Below are 9395 nucleotides of genomic sequence, written 5' to 3'. Positions count from 1 at the left end.
AAGTGAGTGCTGAAGATACTATTTTTCCTGCTTACTGCAATTCCATTTCTACTTGTAGTTCTATTTGTAAAGTTTAATTATTCCTTTAATCCGGCTGCGGCTTTTGTTTCACTTGCTAATATCCTGAACCGTTTTTAAATGGGTATAAATGTACTCTGCTTGTTGACATGCTTAAGTGCCTCTTGTAAGCTATTCTTACAAGCCCCTGACAAATTGAAGACATTATTAGACTAGAAAAAGTAAATACTAATAATACTTTTTCGTAAAAAAATCCAAATGCATTTTAACATAGTTATAAAAGTTCACACATTTTGTATAATGTGAGTATAAGGAAATCATACCCATAATTTATGGTGAAAATTATTTATGGTATTAGGTGGTAAGACACTTTTTCTGAATTCATCAAATGGCAGATTTTCCCCCCTCAGTTATTCCAGGTTTTTCTTTTGTTAGGCAAACCATATACCATATTTCTAACACCCTTGGAGACGATCACAATGCCCTCTCTAGTGATTAGTCAGGGTCCTGTGATATGTTAGTTTGCACATGGAGAAGGAAAAATTTCAGTCAATAAAAAAATTTTATTCTCGCCAGAAGCATCTCCCTTAGTAAGTTGTTTTGTTGACATGACCGAAGCATATGCAATTCTGCACAGTGGCCTTATTCTAGGTAGGAGGAATGAAAGCATTATGGGAAGATAAGACCAGTAAATGAGACACAGTTTACAGAGTACACGTTTTGTTCAGTCTTCCCTCTTCCCTAGAGAGATTATAACTAGGTTGAATGAATTACCAAAAACTGAAATTTAATTTTTTTTAACAATTGGAAATCTCACAGAAACCAGGATAGGAAGCAGTCACTTCAGGACTGATTAATTGGCCAACAAAGAGTTGAATTCAATCTATATTAATTTCTGTCACACTTCTTCTTTGGGTGGTGGAGTAGTTTCCTAGGACTGCTGTAACAAGGTCATGGACTAGGGTGCTTAACACAATGGGGACTTATTGTCCCCCAGTTTTGGGGGATGGAAGGTGGAAGTCACAGTGTTAGCAGGGCCACACTTCTCCTAAAACCTGTAGGGAAATCCATTCTTGCCTCTTCTGAGCTTTTGTTGGTTTTCTGGCAATGTTTGAAGCTCCTTGCCTTGCAGCTCTGCCATCACTCTCACATGGCATTCTTTAAGTGTGTCCGTCTTTGTACGGCTGTCTTCTAAAAAAGGACACCAGTCATAATGGATCCCAATCCAGTATGACTTCCTTTTAATTCAAGACATTGGAAATATTTCCATTCTCCTAGCTCAAGTAGCAGCTGAGCTCTACATGATGTGGCCATGCTGTGTTAGGAAGTAAAAGGCATCTGTGTTTTAGAACTATGCACCCTGTTTATAGAGTCTCAATATGTTTACTATGAATCCCCAGATGCTGATTGATACAGCAATTTTTCTAAAGGCAGGGCATCAGCTAAATACACAATTTTACGTTTGAGAGAAAAACAGAGACAGAAAAAAAGTAAAACAGTCTCCCTCTTCTTTTTTTTAACCTTTCATATTGTCCTAAAATCAAATAATTATAGAAGAATTGAAGTCACTGAGTTATAGAAATATTCATGAATTTTTTAACTGCTCTTTGAACCGCAAGCATGACGCCCAAGTGAGCAGTTCTTGAAAAAACATTTAGCAACAAGTATCTCAAGGTTATGCCCTATCCTGTTTTCCCCTGTTATGTCATTTGTAACAACTATGGTCTCTGACATTTAGTTAATTAAATGTGCCCACAGTATCTGACTTGGTTGTGCAATTCCTCTGAGAATGTAATTTTTGAAGGTGGCAAGAAGAATGGTTAACCTTGATGTATCTGTTAGCCATAGCAGTGTGCTATTCAAGAAGGGAAAAAATTAGAATGTGTGTTGTATAAAAAGCCCCTAGACACAGCATGAATGTGGAATGCTCATGACCTATTTGGTGCCTCAAAAACCAGATCGCAAAAGAAATCAAATTATCACACAATCCTAAAAGCTTCCCCATGCCAGCCAGGGATCTCTAAACATATTAAGTCAATTTGTTAAGTTCCTATCGAGAATTTCTACTATTTTTGTTATTATGGCTATTTGAAAAATTGACATTATATTTAATTTTTTCTGTTTGAATCGTCAGTTTTGATTATGATGCCTGAATAGAACTCGGGCAATGCCTCATATTTTCTCTTCATTTTCAACCTCCAAATCAAAGTCCAGTTGGACCTCTGAATCAGGTAGCTGTTCCCCCTGCAAGCATGTTCTTGGTCTGGATTGGAGAGTGCATGTCCTACATGAAGACCACGACTATTCAGTAAGTAACTAACACCACGTAATCTCATGAAGATCACATTTGAGTGAGAGTAATATGTAGCTGTTAAAGAATTGCCCCTTAAGGGAAGGAACATCAGCTTTTGGAGCATTGGACAGGCTTTCCAGCTTCACTGAGAGAGGTCGCTTTGTGAGTCTTGTTGGCTCTGTCTTGACCCACATGTACCTGGAGACCTGGGCTGTCACTTGGGAATGCACTTTTGTTGGTATTTAGAAGCTGTGGAATGTTCCTGTCTCTGTGCTTTTTGGCAGAGACTAAGGAACACTATAACACTGGAGTCACATTATGTATTCACTGCTAAGCTGGCAACATCTGCAGCATTGGTGGTGTTTAACACAGAATGCTATTTACAGAAATTCTTCAAAGTGGCCTCAAATAATGTGTTTCTTGAGCAACAGAATACAAAGAACAAAATGAAAAAAAATAAAAAACACATTCTTCAAGTAAAATTTCATGAAGATATCTGATATAAGGAATTTTATTTTAAAGACAGGACCTGACCTGTGTTATCTCAATCATCTGCATGGCCATCTTTGAAAATTACAGATTTCATTTTTTTGTTCCATGAAGCACTGAATATAAATGATGCACTAAAGTATTTCTTTAAATCTGTTAGCTCTTCAAGGGCAAAACTTGCCCTGAAATTATTTTCTAGCATTCAGAGAAATTAGCAGAGCATTGGATATCAAATGGGTACTTAATACATATTTATTGAATTTTATCACTCATTCTCCTGAAAGAAACATTACCTGACAATCATAATTTTAGAAAAGGAACTTTGTACTCTGGAAAGTTATTAAAAATGAGTTTTCAACGACGATGAGTCCTGGTGGTGGTGGGGGGAGGCTGAGTTGCTGGTATTTGCAAACTGCTGAAGGTAAAAGGGCCCCATACAAAGAAATACTCCCGCAAGAAGTGAGGGAGCAACCTGTATGTGACAGAGTGACACCAGCAATGAGAGCGCCAGGGACGGTATTGATGGAAGGTGATGCCTGGACTTCATAATCCTGGCTCTAGTCAAATACGTTGGAAGTTTTAACCAACAGCTTGAAATTATAATTTTGCCAAAGAATGAGAATGAGAGCACATGTATTATTGCCTGATGCAGAGTGTAGAGAGAGGATTATAACAGGTGAAGTGAAAATGAAGGTGATAACACTGCAATATTGGTTTTAAAACTTAATTAGGAGAGATTTCCATTTCTTGTAATTGGGCAGGTTAAGTAGCCTAAAAAGAAGACTCATGACAATCACTCACTGCAGTATATAACATGACTAAATAAATGTCAGCCCAGATCAGAGCAGTAAATGAAATCAGAAACTGGACATTTGAAGACATTTGATATAGAGAAGAACTGAGTTCTGAGCATTGGACTCCACTGAAAATGGGGAAAAGGAAGTGTGAGTCTGAGAGTCTATGTTACGCTGAGACTCTTGAAACACTTGACATTCTTAGTGCAGGGGCAATCTGGAAATAATCATCCTACCAAAAGACAGCACTTGTGATGAAATTACATCATTTTTGGAGCTAGGTCAAAATTAAAAACAACAACAACAACAATAATGAAACAATGTCCTCTGAAAATCAATTTTCTATTATTAAAGCACATGCATTTAGTTCTTAAAACCAGATCTTCTGCATGAAAACGCTGAGTCTTTAGCCTATTGCTTTAAATGCGAAGGTATACTTTTTGCAATGTACATGTCCAGTTTTCCCAAAACCACTTATTAAAGTGACTGTCTTTACTCCACGGTATGCTCTTGCCTCCTTTGTCAAATATTAGTTGACCATAAAGATGTGGGTTGATTTCTGGGCTCTTGGTTCTGTCCTATTTATTTATATGCCTGTTCTTATGCCAATACCAGGATGTTTTGATTACAATGGCCTTGTAATATAGTTTCATATCAGGTAGTGTGATACCTCCAACTTTGTGCTTCTTTCTCAAGATTGCTGAGGTTATTCAAGGTCTTTTTTGGTTCCATATAAATTTTTGGAATATTAGACCACCAACTTACACCTTGTATAAGAATAAACTCAAAATCGATAAAAGACCTAAATGTAAGTTGTGAAACCATAAAAATCCTAGAAAAAAAATAAGCCAGTAAAATCTCAGACATCTCTTGTAACAATATTCTTGCTGCTGTATCTCCTAGGGGAAGGGAAACAATGAAAAAATAAACAAATGGGACTATATCAAACTAAAAGTCTTCTGCACAGTAAAAACAAACAAACAAACAACACAAAACAAAACTGAAAAGGGAACCCATTGTATGGGAGAACATATTTACCAATAATACATCTGATAAGAAGTTAATTTACAAAATATATAAAGAACTCAAACAACTTAATGCCAAGCAGGCCAACAATCCAATTAAAAAATGGGCAAAGGACCTGAATAGACACTTCTCCAAAGAGGACATACAGATGGCTAATAGACATATAAAAAAAGGTCAATATCATAAATCATCAGAGAGGTGCAAATTAAAGCCACAGTGGGCTATCACTTCACACCTGCCAGAATGACTATCATGAGTAAATTACCAAACAAGTGTTGGTGAGGATGTGGAGAAAAGGGGATCCTAGTGCACTGTAGGTGGGAATGCAGGCTGGTGGAAAGCAAACTGCTGTTTGATCCAGGGATCCCACTTTTGGAAATATATCCTAGGAATCCCAAAACTCCAATCAGAAAGAATATATGCACCCTTATGTTCATAGCAGACTTATTTACAATAGTCAATATCTGGAAACAGTCCAAGTGCCCATCAGTAGGTGAGTGGATATAAAGCTGTGTTAGATTTACTCAATGGAATACTGCTCAGCTGTAAAAAAGAAGAAATTATTACCTTTTGGAACAACATGAGTGGACCTGGAGATTGTTACGCTAAGTGAAACAAGCCAGTCAGAGAAAGACAAATACCATACGATTTCACTTATATGTGGAAATTGATAAAAAAAATAAACTTACAAACAAAACCAGAGGCACAGATACATGGCAAAAACTGACAACTGTCAGAGGGGAACGAGGTGGTGGGAAATGGATGAAAGAAGGTGACAGGTTTAGCCAAAGAACATATGTTCATCACCCATAGACACAGACAACAGTATGGTGGCCAGAGGGAAGTATGGCAGGGGCTGGGTGGAGGCCAGCAAAGGTGGGGGCGGGGGGGATGGGGACATCGTAATGGTGTCAATGGTAAAAATAAAGTAAAAAATGTGAAATTAGAGCACATTACATGTATATCCAAACCCTTGTCCATTGTCCTAAAGTATCACTAAAATTCAGTAAAGAATCTATACATAAATAGAAATTATATTAGCAGGTAAAATGCTTAAAGTATTTTCCCAATCAATTAAAACTTCTTTGTTAGTAAATATGTGGGATAATTATTGTAAAATTATCAGAAACAGGTAATTTTCTGGCAATTACAAATTACTTAGGTACATATAAAATTAGTGCAAGTTTCTAATTCATTTCATGGAAATAGGAATAACACAAGATAATTCACATAGAACAAGTAAAAATGATCTTTTAACATGTAAAAATATATACAATCTCACTAACAATCAAAAATGGTAAATTGACACACAGTAAAGATTTCATTTTTAATACTTACTTGGCAGGGGAGATACCATGAGCACAAAGGTGGTTTTCCTGGAGAGAGGTTTAGCCACTGCACTCCAGACGTGCTGACCCTCGGCATTTCCCCAAATGTGGGAAACTCAACGGCATAATTTGTGGTAGTGGGGGACTGCGTTTGTGCTCTACCTGGCCAAAAAAAAGAAAAAAGATTTCATATTTACCTGATCGACTGGTAGATGTTTGAAAAAATAATTATCTCTTCTTTTAAAAGTCACATGCAAGATCATAATCTTGTCTTTTATAGTATTATAAATAAAACCTGAGTGGAATAGTAGTTTTTCATTATTATGTATTCTTTAATGTTTTTTGGCATGTGTGAGTTTATCCTTTCTCCATTCATTCATTTATTCATTTAGCGGATGAAGCTCAAAGATAGGATAGCAGAGTAATTGGCACTGAGAAAATCTGGGTGAATTTAAAAAATGCAAATAATTGGGAATCAATATAGTGCAAACTGGAGACATAGGAAGTGTCATAAAAAGAGGAGTAGAGGTAGAAGGACTCTGGACCTGCTAAGAACATGAGGTTTACCTCCTCATGAGACTGAAGTTGAAATATGGGAGCAACACTGACAATTGTATTCTGGTAGATGACTATGGAGATGGTGTATGCATGAGTGAAAAAGAATATTAGAGTGGTTGAAACAAATTAAAGAAAAATCCACCCTCTCAGAGGTTGTTGTCAAAACTGGGCATTGGAACTTGATGTTTCTGTCAGAGAGAAGCTGTGGGTGATGGCAGAACCCAGGGCTTCAGATGTCTGAAATGGAGCAAAGTTGAAGTTCCTAAAGAATGATCAGGGTACCTACTAAAGCGACCGGATATTCAATGAGCTCTAGATACATGATGGGTAGTTGGGGCTGTTAAGCTGAATTGTGAATATCTCAGTGCAGGATATACAAAAGAGTTTGGAGGTCATGTTGGGGAGCTGAGGGTATGGTCCTCCTGCACTCAGGTCTCAGGTATACACGCTTGAGAAGGTGAGCCTGCATCCTGAAAGTGGGCTTTGAGGAAGAAGTATATTTTGGGGGGAAACACTTACATTAAGGAACAAAAATAGAGAAAATATTTTGTTAAAAAAATGAAGTTGTAGGGATTTAGGATTCCCAAAGCTGGCTGGGAAAACGGAGGAAGGAAGAATGCAGGGAGAAGAAACCCAATGAGTATAGAAATGGAATGTGTGGGGAATTCCAGGGTATCATTGGAAATTAAGTTTGTGTGTATGTGTGTGTGTGTACATGTGCACACATGGTGTGTGCACAGCAAACATGGCTTGGAATAATTCTCTGATCTCAACTTACAGGGCAGATCTTAAGATTTTTTTTTTTTTTTTTGGTGCACTATAAAGGAGTGTACAAAAAAACAGCCATTTTGGCTGTTTCTTGGCAGAATCTTAATTAGTTTCTGTGATAATTCTGGAGGGGGGTTAGTCTAAGATTTTAGTATTTAGGGAGGAACTCAACTCTCTTATTGTTTGAGAGTTTGTGATGACTGAGTTGTAACAGGTCCTCAGCAAATGGTGGGGGAGCTGCCTAGATGGAGGTTGTAGTGCTGAGGTAGACGCTCTGCTCAGTATCAGGCCCTGGTGCCAGTGTTGTTCCAGTGGGTGGATGAGGTGCTAGGAAAGCCTACAGAAATCACTTACAGGTCAACATAGACATGCTGATGCTACTTATTCAAAGAATGGACAGGGGCTCAAAGTGAAGGATAGAGTTAAAACTAAGTTGTCATTTTCTGCATTTTATTTTAAAAATTAAAAATGTCTTTTCTGTTTTGTTGTAATGTAGTGAGAATCAGGTGCTGAGGGATTGAAATGTAAAATAACTATCTTTGACTCACAAAAAGAAAATTCAAGGGGATTTTTGATCCTTCTAGGCTCAGGTATAGCAGTGCAAAGAATGGGCAGTTTATTACTATAAAAGTTGGGCGAATCAGAAAAGAGTAGTAAGAACAGTTGAAAGTAGGTTTGAAGAACCACTGGAATTAAACTTTTCTTCCCCAGTGAGGCTGCACCAACTACTATATAGGAATGAAGATGTAAGAAAACCTATATATCAATGAAGTACTACATACTACATGTGCATATCAGAGACCATAGTTCCTGTGAAAGTCCAGCAATTGTAAAGTGAAAAATAATGAAAAGTGAGCAGTTGACAAAATGGAAAAATATTCAAAAAGGTGAAAAGGAAAAGGAGGAAGACTAGAAATGAATGAAAATATGTTTGTTATGGAAAGTATGTTTTGAAAGAAAAAAATGCTCATACAGTAAAGAGTTAAATAAAAGTTGTGAAAACTCTTCTGCTACAGTGTGAATTTATATGTATTATAACTTGTCTGAACAAGTTTTAGTTTTGACGAGTTTGTTCCATTTTTAAATGATGTACATGATTATCTTCAACCTGAGTGTGACCAAAGATTCTACTGAGTTAAGAAAGAAGGGCTGAGGACCTGGTCATTCAATTTTAACTCTAGTTGGACAAGTGTGAGTTTCTGAACTAAGAATATACAATAACTTATTAACTAGACCATCCTTAATTCTGACTGTTTCCCTGCATGACCTCATGTCTTTATTTTTAAAACTTTCTTATTATCCCAAGTAATTTTTTGGCACTAGTCCATTACCTTTACTTTGGGATTAAATCTATCCTAAGGAGATCAGTGGAAGCCAGTCTTTTCTCTCTAAAAGCTTATTTTATCAGAAAGCTCATCGAGCCCTAATCTCCAAATGATTGTTCTCTGCTTCATCTTTGGGGTATGTGGAATGTGCTTTTAAATGACTAATGCACACAGTGCCCCAGAAATGGAACAATGGATCAACCTATTAAAATTTGTTCCTTACTTAACACCATACATGAACCCCATGAATATTTAGTCATTTAGCAGCATTTTGCCATGTTAATTCTTATGAGCTCAAAATTAAGTATCTTATTACTGGCAGCACCATAAGAGGAGAAGCCTATGTCCACAATTTCAGGAGAGTCTGGTGTTCTTGGAGGAGATGAAAGGATATGATTCTGACCACGTGCAGCTCTGTTGAAGATACAACTTCAGAGAGTGATTCTGTAGGGAATGAATTTTATCTATGGTGGAGTTATGGATAAAATTTTTAGATTTGACACTAGTAATTATAAGAAAGGGGACCCCAAGTATCCTTTACATTGTTTACTAAAGATAAGCAGCTTATATCAAAATAGTATCAAACTTACTTGGACAAAAATGCAAAAAGTTGTATATTCTGAACAATGCAAAATTTACTTATTTCATCTGTGGGAATATTTAGCTTATGGCAAATTTCCAATAAGCCACTCTTGATTGAACTTTGCATTATGGCCTAGTCAAAAGACAGGCAAGACTCATAAAAATTGTTAAGACCATATAAGCATATTTTTGAAAACCAAATAATCTGTTTCAG

At 36.8% G+C, this 9395-nt stretch overlaps 1 non-coding gene and 1 pseudogene across 1 annotated transcript; both read left to right on the top strand.

Moving 5' to 3' along the window:
- Window positions 1–1638: 1638 nt before the first annotated feature.
- LOC129085223 (putative heat shock protein HSP 90-beta-3) overlaps window positions 1639–9395 on the top strand; it is a 67038-nt pseudogene continuing 59281 nt past the window's right edge.
- On the top strand, window positions 5951–6114 carry LOC129085435 (U1 spliceosomal RNA). The gene has a single exon (XR_008530696.1). It is a non-coding gene; the product is annotated as a U1 spliceosomal RNA (small nuclear RNA).

Source organism: Pteronotus mesoamericanus, unplaced genomic scaffold (assembly GCF_021234165.1).
Source record: "Pteronotus mesoamericanus isolate MK-2021 breed Mesoamerican mustached bat unplaced genomic scaffold, CSHL_Meso_final scaffold_232, whole genome shotgun sequence".
In the NCBI taxonomy this organism is placed as follows: Eukaryota; Metazoa; Chordata; class Mammalia; order Chiroptera; family Mormoopidae; genus Pteronotus; species Pteronotus mesoamericanus.
The sequence above is the reverse complement of the archived record's forward strand: the minus strand, read 5'-3'. Positions and strand labels throughout refer to the sequence as shown.